Below are 16,487 nucleotides of genomic sequence, written 5' to 3'. Positions count from 1 at the left end.
ATTTGTTTAACCTAGGAGGAACTAGATGTTTTTGATAGAAAGCACACTTTCAATTTGGCAGTGATTTTTCTGGACAACACAATGTCATTTTGGCCATTCATCAGATGTATAATGTGCACAGCGTTTTATGGTCCGTTGTTATTCGAACCATAACAACGAAGCATTTTCTGTCCTTACTGTTGTTTGCAGCAGAAGGGGATACACTTTTCATTTTGTGGAACATATGTTTTGTTACCTGTTTGGAAATTCATTCCACTAAAGAATAACGTTTCGTTATCATCTACTTTCACCTGATTGTTGAATGCAGCGGACTATATCTTTAAAAAGTTCCTGTTGACTCCATTTTTTTCCTCGCTGTTTCCGGTCTCCCCCCCCCCCCCCCCCCCCCGCGCTCCTTTCACAATCAGTCTCAAGTCATTGTTCTGATGCTTCTATACGCAATTTAAATTACTGTAAAAATGTAAGATACAAAATGAACAGTCTCAGTGGGGGGGAAATTTGCGAAGGAAAACCCGCTCAAAGAGCTTTGGGAAGTACAAAACTGTGACGAATCAGCAGATATTTTGTCAAATACCAGTCGTTTTGCAGCAGTGTAATTTCCGAAAATTGTAAATAAAAGTTATCTTTTGTTGTTAAACGACAATCACACGTCTCTCTATCAGCCCTTAGGTGATAAGGTTCCTCGGGCGTGTGTTAAGCCCCGCGCCATACAGCAGCAACAAGATGTGTCCTTCGGCAGTGTCGGGCGCGAATGGCAGGCGGTTTATCGAGCATCGTCTCACGCAGGCTGATCCCGCAATCGCTTCTGGGACGCCGAACACACGGCACCTCTCGTGGACTTCTGACGCCCCAGACAGAGGCTCCGCGGCGCGCTCGCGACCAGTGGCCACCGTGCACGCACAGAAGGCGGCATGTGGCGCACCACTGCAGTATGCTGTCGCCAACAGCCATACCGTGTTGAGTACATCGGTTCTCGACCGATCACCGAAGTTAAGCAACATCGGGCCCAATTAGTACTCGGATGGGTGACCGCCCGGGAACACGTGTGCCGCTGCCCACCGTTAATCCCAGGTAGGAGGGGATTACCGGCCTACCCCACTGTAGCAGGTCAGCGCGGCAGCTCGTGCCCACGCCACAGCAGTGAGCGACCGCGTATCGTTTGAGGGTGGCTCGTTGGCGCATTTAATGGTGAATTTATTTTAAAGACTGTTGTATTAATGAGAACTGACAAGGAAATTGGATCACCAAGATATTAAAAGAGCTGTTTAAAGGACGGAGGGCAGCTCAGTAACAAAAATGGTAGGGGAGAGTGGGGCAAGTTGATACGTGGGCAAGTTGATACAGATGGGACTGAGCTAAAACGCATGCGCAGGCCGGACATGAGTGAGTAGAGGCTGTTTTTTACCGCGATGCAGTGCCACACGGCGTCCAGCTGTCAACAGATTACTCTACGCGTTTTTATTGTTGAAATTGTGTTTTATGAGTAGAAAGTAATTGTTGGCTAGTGTGAGTTGGCGTACCAGCAAGAGGATATTCTTCAGGAAGTTCACTGTTGGCGCAATTAAACGCCTGTTTCTTGGTACGAATTTCATGATACTTTCATCTTTCTAGACGTTATATTTTAGAGCCTTAAGTTTGACTTACGAGACACTTATTCAAAGGGGCAAGTTGATACGCGTAGCTGGGGCAAATTGATAATGTATCAACGTACCCCAATATTGTAAAAATTTGAGTTCTCTTTTTTTTACAGAAACATGGTGCGTTATTATACCAGGAAGACAGATCGAGAGAAAGTCCCGAATGAGAGCTTTGAAAAAGCCTATGAAGCCAAGACCAAAACTATGTCTTTACGGGAAGCAGCTGTAGCCTTAGAGATCGACAAAATGACATTGTTTAGATTTATAGGAAAAAAAAATGAATCGGAAGCTCAAACGGATACAATGGGGTACGCCAAACCGAGACAAATTTTTCCACACCAATTAGAATCTGAACTCTAAGAGCATATAATACACTCTTCTAAAATCTACTACGGACTTACACCACAAAACATCTAAGTTTTAGCTTACGAACTTGCTGTGGCTAATAGGAATATCATTACATTGCCTGATTCATGGATTAACCGTAAAATGGCTACAAAGGACTGGTTTAGTTTATTTATGAAAAGACACCCTCGACTATCAATCACGGAGCCTGAGGCTACGAGCCTTAGTCGCGCTACCAGTTTTAATAAAGCCAATGTTGATCTATTTTTTGACAATTCGAAGAGTACTTTAGATAAATACAAATTTGAACCTAAGGATATTTGGAATGTTGACGAGACCGATGTGCAGACAGTTCAGAGACCAAACAAAATCGTTGCTCAGAAAGGAGTACACCAAGTAGGGAAAGCTACGTCAGCGGAAAGGGGGCAGACTGTCACTTTGGTATTGGCTGTCAGTGCCATCGGCAACTCAGTTCCTCCGATGTTCATATTTCCAAGAGTATTCTTCAAGGATCACTTCATCATTAACGGACCACCAGGATGGATTGGAACTTCCTACCCATCCTGATGGATCACGTCTGAATCGTTTTCGAAGTTCATTAAACATTTTCACGGCCACGTAAGATCTACCAAGGGCAATCCCTGCCTGTTGAAGTGCTCAACTTCTGCAAAGAAAATGGTGTCGTAATGTTGTCGTTTCCCCCGCACACTTCCCACCGCCTGCAACCGCTTGACAGGTCAGTTTATAGGCCTTTCAAGAAATTTTACTTCGCTTCAGTCGACGACTGGATGATCAACAATCGGGGAAAACTGTAACAATCTACGACATTCCTGGCATAGAGCACATTCCGGGAAGAGATGGGCAACATATTACTACCGCCCACATATATCTCGCGTAATGATCACAACGAAAAGATCCGAGAAATTAGAGCAAATACGGAGACTTACAAGCAGTCGTTCTTCCCACGCACAATTCGTGAATGGAACAGGGAAGGGGGGACCAGATAGTGGTACAATAAGTACCCTCCGCCACACACCGTAAGGTGGCTCGCGGAGTATAGATGTAGATGTAGATGTAAAGATGGCACAACCTAGAGCAATAAATCCTACAAATATTATATCTGGATTTCGAACAACAGGAATCGTGCCATACAACAGAAGTATTTACTGATGATGACTTCTCGTCCAGCGCAGTCACGGATAGAGAGATGACTTCACAAGACAGCACTGTCAAGACTTCTCAGGCTGGGACAAGCAACACTGATGGTCTACAGTCCAAAGTGAACCGAACTGAGACTACAACTGCAGTTCCACCTATAAGTAAGGATGTTTCTCTAGGTGTATTCACTGTAAGCCCTCAAGACATCCGCCCCTACATTAAAGCTGGAGAGCGAAAAAAATATCAAAAAAGGGAAGAGGAAGCCAAAGAAAAGATAGCTAAAATGATAGCCAAGTCAGAAAACACCAAAAATAGGCTTTTTAAAATGATAGTCAGACTAAGGAGAAGAACAAGGTGAAGAAAAAGAAATGCGTCCCAAAGAATAAAATGAAGGTTGCATCAGAGTCTGAGGAAGAGAACGACGCATTGTGTCTCATATATTTGGAGCCATTCTCCGAATCCAAGACGGGTCAGGACTGGATACAGTGCATTTCCTGCAAAGAATGGGCCCATATAAGATGTGGTAAAGACTGTAAGATGTACACTTGTATTTACTGTACATCTGACTTTGTGATGAGTGATTCTGAGTAGGTTATGGACACAATCTCATGATCTGTGTGTTTAAAATAAGTTAGTAATACCTTTGTACTATATTCTGCTTAATAAATGTTTTCGATGATCTACTGAATGATTATTTGCTACCTTAATGTCAATTAGCTTATTATTTTTACATTTGTGTCAACTTGCCTCTCGCTAGTATCAACTTGCCCCTATGTGGGGAGCATTGATACACTTTGCAGCATTGAACAAATGTCTTAATTTTGGGAGATATGTGGTTAATCAAAGAGTCAATACCATAGAAAAGTGCACAACTAATTGAAGTATATCATAATTTTCCCCATTAAAACAAAAAATGTAAAAAAATAAAATCTGAAATTTGTTTCAACATGCCCCGCTCTCCCCTACACGGATCTGCCAATGTCACAAATTGTAATGACACTAATGCAACCCTTGCTAAATATGGGATACTGCTTGACTCTAGATAATTATTATAGTTCTCCCCAGCTTGCTAAGCTTCTGCTAACAAGAAGAACAGATATATATGGCACCGTGCGACCTTCAAGAAAAGAAATGCCGCCCTCTTTCCGGACCAATAAACTGAAGAAAGGGGAGGTTGCAGCATTCCAGCGAGGTAAACTGACTGTAATGAAATGGCTGTATACGAATTACAGGTACGTCTAAGAAATGTTTATTTATTTATTTATTTATTTATTTATTTGAAATACGGACTGCGTGAGGGAGTGTGGCACACTGAAAGATTCCAAAGATAATTTTTTATTTCTATCATGGAACGGTACCAGCTTTACACCGAACTTGGCATAAACTCGAATTGGGAAAACCAAGTTACAATATTTCCAGAAAAACTGAGGAGAAACAACCGGCAGTCAGTCAAATGGCTCTTTTTTTTGTGGTTTTAGGGCGCACAACGTCAACGGTCATTAGCGCCCAGACTACTTTAGGAATGCACCGCGAGTCACAAGTTTAAAACAGCAACAAAACGGAGAACACGATGAAAGACATACTGACAGGCATAGGATTAAAAAAGAAAACAGCATAATCAAATGTCCTTTGAGAGGGTTGTCAAATTGATAAAATGAAGAACGCGAGCAGCTGCTCGTGGGTCATCCGCTAAAATGGCTTCTACAGTACATGGCAGGCCAATATCGAGACGTAGGGTGTTAAAATTCGGACACGACGTTAAAATGTGGCGGACCGTCAGCAATTGCCCACATGGGCAGAACGGCGCCGGCGCAGCCGTCAGCAGATGGCGATGGCTGAACCGGCAGTGGCCAATTCGCAACCGGGCCAAAACTACCTCCTCCCGCCGAGAAGGGCGTGAGGAGGACGTCCAAGCCACGGGTAGAGCTTTCAAGGCCCGAAGCTTGTTGTCTGAAAGTGCAGCCCAATCGGCATGCCACAGCGAGACAATGCGCCGACAAATTACCCTGCTACAATCTGACGAAGGGACACCACAAAAAGCTGTCCGAGGTTGGAGGACCGCAGCCTTGGCCGCGGCATCTGCAGCTTCGTTCCCAGGGATACCGACATGGCCAGGAATCCACATAAAGCTAACCGGAGAACCGACGTCCACCAGCTGCTGAAGAGAGCGTTGGATCCGGTGCACGAAAGGGTGAACCGGGTACGGATCACCGAGGCTCTGGATAGCGCTCAGGGAATCGGAGCAGATGACATATGCAGAATGTCGGTGGCGGCAGATGTAAAGGACAGCCTGGTAGAGGGCAAAGAGCTCAGCTGTGAAGACCGAACAATGGCCATGGAGCCGATATTGGAAACTTTGTGCCCCGACAATAAAAGAACACCCGACCCCGTCATTGGTCTTAGAGCCATCTGTATAAATGAAGGTCGTATTAATGAACTTCGAACGAAGTTCGACAAAACGGGAGTGGTAGACTGAATCGGGGGTAACCTCCTTCGGGAGCGAGCAGAGGTCAAGCGAACCTGAGCCTGGAGCCAAGGTGGCGTGTGGCTCTCGCCCACTCGAAAGGCGGCAGGGAGTGAAAAATGAAGGTGTTGAAGGAGGCGACGAAAGCGAACTCCAGGGGGTAGCAGGGCGGAGACATACAACCCGTATTGACTGTCGAGAGAGTCATCAAAAAAGGAACGATAAGATGGGTGGTCAGGCATTGCCAGTAGCCGACAGGCATACCGACAAAGCAGTATATCGCGCCGGTAGGTGAGTGGCAACTCACCAGCGTCAGCATGAAGACTCTCGACGGGACTAGTATAAAACGCTCCGATCGCAAGTCGTAAACCCCGATGTTGTATGGAGTTGAGGCGGCGTAAGATGGATGGCCGTGCAGAGGAGTATACGAAGCTCCCATAATCCAGCTTGGAGCGGACGATCGACCGATATAGGCGAAGGAGGACGGTTCGATCCGCTCCCCACGACATACCACTGAGAACACGGAGGACATTTGAGAGAACGGGTACAACGGGCAGCCAAATAAGACACATGTGGAGACCAACTAAGTTTCCTGTCAAATGTAAGACCTAAAAATTTTGTTGTCTCCACGAATGGGAGAGCAACGGGACCGAGTCGTAAAGACGGTGGGAGAAATTCTTTGTAGCGCCAGAAGTTAATACAGACCGTCTTCTCGGCAGAAAAACGGAAGCCATTTGCGACACTCCACGAGTAAAGACGGTCAAGAGAACGCTGAAGACAGCGCTCCAGGAAACACGTACGCTGCGCGCTGCAATAGATGGTAAAATCGTCCACGAAAAGGGAGCCTGATACATCAGCTGGGAGGCAATCCATTATTGGATTGATCGCTTTGGCGAAGAGAGCGACGCTCAAAACTGAGCCCTGTGGTACCCCATTCTCCTGGCGAAAGGTGTCTGACAGGACAGAACCCACACGTACCCTGAACTGTCGATCCATTAAAAAGGAACGAATAAAAAGAGGGAGGCGACCGCGAAGACCCCATGTATGCATGGTGCGGAGAATGCCCGCCCTCCAACAGGTGTCGTAAGCCTTCTCCAAATCAAAGAACACAGCCGCGGTCGGGCGCTTCCGCAAGAAGTTATTCATAATGAAGGTCGACAAGGTAACCAGATGGTCAACAGCAGACCGGCGCCTACGAAATCCACATTGTACATTGGTAAGTAGGCGTCGAGACTCGGGCAGCCAAACCAATCGAGAGTTAACCATTCGCTCCATCACTTTACAGACACAGCTGGTAAGCGAGATGGGTCGATAACTGGAGGGCAAGTGCTTGTCCTTCCCCGGCTTAGGAATCGGGACAACAATAGACTCGCGCCAGCATGCGGGAACATGTCCCTCAATCCAGATGCGATTGTAAGTACGAAGAAGAAAACCTTTACCAGCAGGAGAAAGGTTCTTCAGCATCTGAATATGAATAGAATCAGGCCCTGGAGCGGAGGACCGTGATCGGCCAAGTGCGGTTTCGAGTTCCCGCATGGTGAATGGGGCATTATAACTTTCACGATTCGAGGAGCGGAAGTTAGGTGGCCTAGCCTCCTCTGCCTGTTTGCGGGGGAGGAAGGCAGGATGGTAATGAACGGAGCTCGAAACCTCTGCGAAAAAGCGGCCGAAGGCATTGGAGACAGCCTCAGGGGCCACAAGGACGTCATTCGCGACCGTCAAGCCAGAAACTGGTGAGTGGACCTTAGTGCCAGATAGCCGGCGCAGGCTACCCCAGACAACAGAAGAAGGAGTAAAACTGTTGAAGGTGCTTGTGAAAGCAGCCCAGCTGGCTTTCTTGCTTTCTTTAATAATACGACGACACTGTGCACGTAATCGTTTATAATCGACACAATTCTCCACTGTAGGGTGGCGTTTAAAGGCGCGTAAAGCACGTCGACGAGCACGTAGAGCGTCTCTACATGCTGCGGTCCACCAGGGGACCGGTACGCGACGTGGAGAAGAAGTAGGGTGAGGGATGGAATATTCAGCAGCAGAGAGAATGACTTCCGTGAGGTGTGCGACCTGACTATCGCAGCTTGGGAATGTTTGATCCTGAAAGGTCGCCCTTGAAGAGAAGAGCCCCCAGTCTGCTTTGGAGATGTTCCAACTAGATGAGCACGGAGAGGGGGTATGCTGCAGGAGATGGATAACACACGGGAAGTGGTCGCTCGAATATGTATCAGAAAGAGCATACCACTCGAACCGGCGTGCAAGTTGGGGAGTACATATAGAGAGATCTAAATGGGAATAGGTGTGAGATGTATCCGAAAGAAAAGTAGGGGCGCCAGTATTGAGGCAGACGAGATTGAACTGGTTGAAAAGGTCTGCTAACAGGGAGCCCCTCGGGCAGGATGCTGGAGAGCCCCAAAGGGGATGGTGGGCATTGAAGTCTCCAGTTAACAAAAACGGTGCAGGTAGCTGAGCAATAAGTTGCATCATGTCTGCCCTGGTAACGGCAGACGACGATGGAGTGTAAACGGTACAAATGGAAAATGTAAAAGTGGGGAGAGTAATGCGGATGGCAACTGCCTGCAGGCCGGTGTGCAACGTGATGGGATCGTAGTAAATATCATCCCGGACCAGCAACATAACCCCTCCATGAGCTGGGATACCTACCACAGGGGGTAGGTCAAAACGCACAGAGGTGTAGTGTGCCAAGGCAATTTGATCGCATGGGCGTAGCTTCGTTTCCTGGAGGGCTACGACGAGCGGACGGTGCAAGCGAAGCAGCAACTTCAAGTCCTCTCGGTTGGAGCGAATGCTGCGAATATTCCAGTGAATAAGTGCCATCGTAAGAAAAAAGGAAGATGAAAGAAGGGGTCACCTCGAAGGCCGCTGAGGGCCTGGCTTCGAGCGAGCACTGCCGCCGCTATCAGTAGGCGGACAGTCATCGTCCATTGGGTCTATAGGTTCATCGGCCATCTTGGGAAGATGGCCGGGAGGGGGAGCTTCCTCCGCCGGTGAACGGCCAGATGTTCGGCTACCAGCGGTGCGGCCAGGCGAAAGGGATGACGGCCTGGGGCGGCAACCGCTGGGTGGCGCAGGAGAAGAAATGCGCCGTGGCGGAGAAGGAGAACTGTGCTTCCTATTAGCCTTCTTGGAAGGTCGTTTGGTGGAAGTACCGGTCGAAGGCTGGGAGGTCGAGGTACGTAGGAAGTCTGCACGGGACGGTTCCTTCTTGAAGGCCCGTGCATCTGACTTCTGGGTCTTCGTCTTAGCAGAAGCTGATGAAGGGGCTGGTGTCTGTGGGGTGATGGGACGAAGAGGAGACGTCGACCGCGCGATCTTAGCACTGGCCGAACGGACGACCGTGGTGCTGAAGGTCAGATCGCAGGTCTGGGTTGCCACCTCCCTGGTAGTCCGAGGAGAGGCAAGGACAGTACTGTATTTCCCCGCTGGGAGCAGCGTGGGCTTCCTACTAGCCAATAGCTTGCGAGCAGCCGAGGTGGACACTTTCTCTTTGACCCGAATTTCCTGGATACAGCGTTCTTCCTTATAGACAGGACAGTCGCGGGAGGATGCAGCATGGTCACCCTGACAGTTCACACAACGAGGAGACGGAGGTGGACAGTCACCCTCATGGGCATCCCTGCCACAAGTGACACATTTAGCCGCATTGGAACAAGATTGGCGAGTGTGATTGAAACGCTGACACTGGTAGCAGCGCGTAGGTGTCGGGACATAGGGGCGAACAGAAATAACCTCGTAGCCCGCTTTGATGCGCGATGGCAGCTGAACACTATCGAAGGTAAAAAAAAGTGTCCGGGTCGGTACAAGGTCATTGTTGACCTTTTTCATGACCCTATGGACAGCCGTCACGCCCTGCTCAGCGAGGAAAGATTGAATCTCCTCGTCAGTCAAACCGTCGAGGGATCTAGTGTAGACCACACCACGAGACGAATTCAAAGTTCGGTGAGCCTCCACCCGGACAGGGAATGTGTACAGGAGTGTGGCCCGAAGCAGTTTTTGTGCCTGAAAGGCGCTCTCAGTTTCGAGTAATAAGGTACCGTTACGCAACCTGGTACAGGATTTGACAGATCCGGCTATGGCATCGACGCCCTTCTGGATAACGAAAGGGTTGACAGAGGAAAAATCCTTTCCGTCCTCAGATCGAGAAACGACGAGGAACTGTGGGCAGGCGGTAGTACTTTTGTCACTGGTAGCTGGTCACGTTTCCGTTTTTGGGCAGAAGTCGAGAGAGATGGAGTGAAATCCATTGCGGAGAAATCCCCCATGATTGCCAGCGTCTCCGATGGCGCGCTCCTTCCTTGTGGGGACCCTCTCAGAGGGCACTCCCGCCTTAGGTGAATGTTTACACCTCAGGTCACACCTCCCGAGAAACAGACGGAGGGACCAATCGGCATGGTCAGAAGGTATCAGCTCAGGCAATCACCCCTCCCCGGGCCTGGCCTTTACCAGGGGGTACGCGCGTGCCTTACATGTCTACCCAGGGCGGGGAATTACGCGTTACCCCGTCACCGGCTACGCGTGCGAACGCGTGGGTCGGCCTTCAGGCGCACACAGGGAGGAAGGAAGAAGAGGAAAAGGAAGAGAGAGAGGACAGACTGTCTCAAACGCCGAGGCGGAGACTAGAGAAGGCAAAGAGAAGAAGGCAAGGAGAAGAAGGCAAAGAGAAGAAGGCAAGGAGAAGAAGGCAAGGAGAAGAAGGCAAGGAGAAGAAGGCAATGAGAAGGCAAGGAGAAGGCAAGGAGAAGAAGACAATGAGAAGGCAAGGAGAAGGCAAGGAGAAGAAGACAATGAGAAGGCAAGGAGAAGAAGGCAATGAGAAGGCAAGGAGAAGAAGGCAATCAGAAGGCAAGGAGATTATGCAGGGGAAAGAGTAAGGAAGACAGTGGGGTGGAGAAGAGCAAAGAAAGGAACCAACCAAAGAAAGGAAGAAACGAGAAGTGAAAAAGCAAAATGACCGCAAATAGAGGTCGTGGAACCGTCCGTCTCCGGACGCAGGCGCTAACTACCCCCTTGAGGGGGAGGGACTCCTTTTAGTCGCCTCTTACGACAGGCAGGAATACCTCGGGCCTATTCTTACCCCGGACCCGCAGGGGGAGTCAAATGGCTCTGAGCACTATGGGACTTAACATCTGTGGTCATCAGTCCCCTAGAACTTAGAACTACTTAAACCTAACTAACCTAAGGACATCACACACATCCATGCCCGAGGCAGGATTCGAACCTGCGACCGTAGCAGTCGCGCGGTTCCGGACTGAGCGCCTAGAACCGCGATACCACCGCGGCCGGCGGCAGTCAGTCAATGGTTTGTCTGGTGACACTTAATATAAATTTAGACCTGTTCAGTGCAATCAACAAGCTCCAAGGAAACAGGCATTGGCTTACGATCAGATATCCTTACCACTGCACCTCCTCAAGAAGACTGTGAGTAGATTTTTATCACAAAATTCAAGAAAAAGTCTACCCTCATTTTGAAATTACAAGAAGTAGCCTGATATAAGAAGGAAGGGGAAAAGTAATGGTGTCAGTGAATTTTAATGGATGTGTTTTTTCTAGTAATTCATTTTTAATAAATTGTTAAAATTTTGTTTAAACAAAAGCTTAGCGCCAATTTTATCATAAAGATTAACCAATCGAATATAATTTTTGCAGCAACTAGTTTTGATGTGTTTGCATAGTTCTATGCATTAACAATATCGAAAATGTAATTTTTTATTTTATCATCACATTTACGTACCGATAATTAAAGCAAATTTTAGGCTTAAAATTTGAAATAAACATCGAAAACAAACTGTTATTGTTTCTCACAAAATGAATGCACACAACCGTTGAACTATGCCTTGTGAATGTACCTACAAAATTTGTCATGTCAAAATTGTGGTGTGAGTACCAAAAGTAGCAACGGATACCATTAAAATTATATTAAAAATTCAAAACTCTAAAATCAGTGAAGTTATGGACTTCAAAACTGGGATATTTCAACATCTTTACGCAACAGACACGATTTTAAAATTTTCTTGCTATCGGTAAAGTAAAAGGAAAGTTAAATTTTTAGGTCGAGCCTTCCCTTAAGCACTGCGTTGTATACAGGTTGAGTCACTAACTATTGCCACCAATACTCAAACTATTATAGGAGCTGAAAAGTTTGTGGGACAAAATTTTCCTGGAACAAGCGGGCCCATAATATGACGATGATTTTTCGTTGCTATGTGGGGTCGCTTCAGAGATATGAAGGCCAACTTTTTTTTTTAATGGTATGCTGTAGTTTGGTACTTATTTTCTGATAGCAGCTATCGAGACGAATCCAACGATATGTAACAGTAAGGTCTTTGAATGTCAACGAAGGTCACAAAGGTGGCACGAACGTCCATTTACAGAAGATGTTCGAAGTGACGACTACCGATATCAGTGCAGTGCTGTTGTCTTCTGATCATGGACTGAGTGGTATTCCTTATCACATTGGCAATTATCGAAGCACATGCTCTTACAATTCTCTCTATAAAGAATGTCTTTTACGAACACCCTCCCCCTTCCCCACAAGAAAAAATCCAGAGGCTTCAAGTCTGGCGAACGAGCCGGCCACGACACATCATCTCCGCGTCCAATCCAACGATTTGGGAATTCTCTCAGCAACTCCTTTCTAACCATCAGCGAAAAATGTGCCCGACACCCATCTTGTTGATACCACATTCTGTTCAAAATGGTTCAAATGGCTCTGAGCACTATGGGACTTAACATCTGTGGTCATCAGTCCCCTAAACCTAGAACTTAGAACTACTTAAACCTAACTAACCTAAGGACGTCACACACACCACATTCTGTTGCCTGACCCTAAAGGTATTTCTTCCAGTAACAGACCTAATGTTTATTCCAAGAATGTGTACTTCCTATCATTAAGATTTCCTTCGATGAAATAGGGGCCTGTAATTCTCTCCTCCTCCAGAATTCAACAACATACATTCACTGAGCACGGTTTTTGGCGTGCAACTTGCCGCAACCAACATGGATTTTCAGTTGCCCCTGCACAGGATAGAGTAGCATGGAGAGCTGCATCAAACCAGTCTCAGGACTGAAGACAACAACAACAACAACAACATAATGCATGTTATGCAAATTAACATTTCCATGGTTCATGAATGCAGCCTCGTCAGTAAATAAAATCAAATTGATAAATGTGTCATCTCTGAATCTGAAGTTGAGCCCATCGGCAGAATTCAATGCGACGCATACAATCCGTACCAGTTAATTCTTGGTGGAATCTGATATAGTAAGGATGATATTTATGGCGATGCACAACACGAACAACACTACTCTGGCTCATGCCATATTCCCTTCCGATTTGATACGAACTAACACAAGGATCTCTAACGACGGTGGCAAGAGTACCAATTTCTGTTTCCTCGTTGGTAACTTTCCTTTGCCGGATATGTTTCTCAATTTATCATACACATATTTAAAAGTAAGACGTGTACGGAGAGTACGTTGAGGATATCTTTCATCGTATAAATCTCTAGCTCTCACTGAATTTCGTTGGCATTCTTCGTAAATGGGAAGCATATCCACTTGTTCTTCGAAGGAATACATCATTCCCATTTGCTTGATTCGACAATACTAGTCTTACCGTGCCTATTAGTGTTGTATTGCGAAACAGTCGAATGGTATTTACATGCCAATGGCACGTTGGGTGGATCCGCCATATTCAGCGAATTTTGCACGATATACGTGAGAGAATTGTCAGAGCATGTGCTTCGATAAGTGCCGAAGTGATAAGGAATACCACTCAATCCATGATAAGAAGACTGGACCACCGCTCTGATACCAATTGTTATCACTTCGAACACCTTCTGTAAATTGACATTCAGGCCACCTTTGTGACCTTCAAAGACCTTCCTGTTACACATCATTGGATTCGTCTCGATAGCCGCATTCAGAAAACAAGTACCAAGCTATAGCATCCCATTTAAAAAAACAAAGCTGACCTTATGTCTGAAGCGACACCATCTAACAGAAAACCAACGTCATATTATGGCCCCCGTTGTCCCATGCAACATTTGTTCCACAAACTTTTCAGCTACTATCATACTTTCGGAGTTTCAGTATACAGAGTGAGTCAATAACTATTGCAGGGTGTATACGCGGACAAGGAAAAAAATTTCCCTGATTTCCTGGTTAAAAATACACTTTCTCCCGGGAGAAAACAGACTTTTCCGAGTTAAGTGACAGTATATTTTCTCTTGGAACTGCAAAACTTATCAATCCTTTGGTTATGGTTTTATACACAGGCGTAGAATTTCCCAGCACTTTAGAAAACGAAACTTAGGGAAGAAAGACACGTTTTGGAAATATCGTTGATATGCAGCAACATGTACGCTGCGTATTTTCGTATTACGAAAAGTATACAGTGGAATTCCACAGCACCGCACGTTACCTTCCGAATCATTGGAATCGAGATTGCGATGCGCTTTTTTAAGCCAGTCATAGCTACTGTCACGTGATCTCGCCAGCCGATGACAACGGATATTCAGAGCATAGGACACGTGATGTAGTCAGCCAACAGTAACGTCACTGTTCAGTAGCACGAACACACAAACAGGGAAAGTTAATAGTTTAAACTAATATATATAGTGTTGTTACAAGAAAAGAAAAGCAAAGCTTTCACATATAAAATTGGTCTCTAAGGTTAATAAGCTGCAGGAGAAGCTAAGCTTTCGCATATAATGTTGATCATTCTCGCGCGTGTTACACTTTAAGATACATCACACAAATGTGCCAGTAAAATTTTTAATAATGACAAACCTCTGATCTCCACAGTTCGAAATTCTTCTAAATGGCTCGTCATCACTGAACTGTTTTTAAAGTGAGAGTCAACTCTCTTTGATTTAAGAAATTCTTGGTACATTCTCGCACATAGTTCAACTTACGTAAAAGGATATTTACTTTGAAAGTAACTCTTTTCAAACCACCATTCGCAATATTTTCCCGCGACCTGTTAGAAATAGGTTCGTTTCAGCAGTTGCCAGAGAGCGCAGGTAACAGGCGTCACGGCGCTTGCGTAGCTACCATGACGTAGGAAGACCGTATGTATGTATGTATGTATGTATGTATGTATGTATGTACGCGTAAAACATTGAAAGATCATACATTATGCCATAAAAGAAACAAGACATCACAGGATACTCCAAGAGCATCGGAATTTCGTGAACCATACTAAAATGTGCACATTTAAAGTGCATACTTAAAGTGCACATTCGTATGTCCAGATTCCCAATGAAGTAGACCTCGACCTGATACTAAGCTTTTCAGTGTGGTTTTTTTCGGATATAAATTTTCTTGGAGCACCAGTACTGTATTATACCATGTTTGGTTCTTTATTGTGGCATAATGCCATACGTGCTAGAAGATGAAAACGCGCACTTGAAAAGCAGCGAACACTTGAAACTAGCCAGTACTGTGGAATTAAACATTTCGTTTCAAATACATTGATTGCCTCTGCGGAAAAGGTTAACGAAAGTCAAATTTCTTTAGCCAATAGACAAAAATAACTTCATTATTCTGCAAGGCGGTTAATGCTTGACTGTCAGAAGGTTGGAAATAAAATAAAATCTGAAACTAATAACATACACTCCTGGAAATTGAAATAAGAACACCGTGAATTCATTGTCCCAGGAAGGGGAAACTTTATTGACACATTCCTGGGGTCAGATACATCACATGATCACACTGACAGAACCACAGGCACATAGACACAGGCAACAGAGCATGCACAATGTCGGCACTAGTACAGTGTATATCCACCTTTCGCAGCAATGCAGGCTGCTATTCTCCCATGGAGACGATCGTAGAGATGCTGGATGTAGTCCTGTGGAACGGCTTGCCATGCCATTTCCACCTGGCGCCTCAGTTGGACCAGCGTTCGTGCTGGACGTGCAGACCGCGTGAGACGACGCTTCATCCAGTCCCAAACATGCTCAATGGGGGACAGATCCGGAGATCTTGCTGGCCAGGGTAGTTGACTTACACCTTCTAGAGCACGTTGGGTGGCACGGGATACATGCGGACGTGGATTGTCCTGTTGGAACAGCAAGTTCCCTTGCCGGTCTAGGAATGGTAGAACGATGGGTTCGATGACGGTTTGGATGTACCGTGCACTATTCAGTGTCCCCTCGACGATCACCAGTGGTGTACGGCCAGTGTAGGAGATCGCTCCCCACACCATGATGCCGGGTGTTGGCCCTGTGTGCCTCGGTCGTATGCAGTCCTGATTGTGGCGCTCACCTGCACGGCGCCAAACACGCATACGACCATCATTGGCACCAAGGCAGAAGCGACTCTCATCGCTGAAGACGACACGTCTCCATTCGTCCCTCCATTCACGCCTGTCGCGACACCACTGGAGGCGGGCTGCACGATGTTGGGGCGTGAGCGGAAGACGGCCTAACGGTGTGCGGGACCGTAGCCCAGCTACATGGAGACGGTTGCGAATGGTCCTCGCCGATACCCCAGGAGCAACAGTGTCCCTAATTTGCTGGGAAGTGGCGGTGCGGTCCCCTACGGCACTGCGTAGGATCCTACGGTCTTGGCGTGCATCCGTGCGTCGCTGCGGTCCGGTCCCAGGTCAACGGGCACGTGCACCTTCCGCCGACCACTGGCGACAACATCGATGTACTGTGGAGACCTCACGCCCCACGTGTTGAGCAATTCGGCGGTACGTCCACCCGGCCTCCCGCATGCCCACTATACGCCCTCGCTCAAAGTCCGTCAACTGCACATACGGTTCACGTCCACGCTGTCGCGGCATGCTACCAGTGTTAAAGACTGCGATGGAGCTCCGTATGCCACGGCAAACTGGCTGACACTGACGGCGGCGGTGCACA

The 16,487-nt window shown here is 46.9% G+C and overlaps 1 pseudogene; it reads left to right on the top strand.

Annotated features, from left to right (window-relative positions):
- The first annotated feature begins 939 nt into the window (after positions 1-939).
- LOC126204502 (5S ribosomal RNA) lies at positions 940-1,057 on the top strand (annotated as a pseudogene).
- The last annotated feature ends 15,430 nt before the right edge of the window (positions 1,058-16,487 follow it).

The sequence above is a fragment of the Schistocerca nitens genome, chromosome 9 (genome assembly GCF_023898315.1).
Source record: "Schistocerca nitens isolate TAMUIC-IGC-003100 chromosome 9, iqSchNite1.1, whole genome shotgun sequence".
NCBI lineage: Eukaryota > Metazoa > Arthropoda > Insecta > Orthoptera > Acrididae > Schistocerca > Schistocerca nitens.
This window is presented reverse-complemented; position numbering and strand designations above follow the sequence as displayed.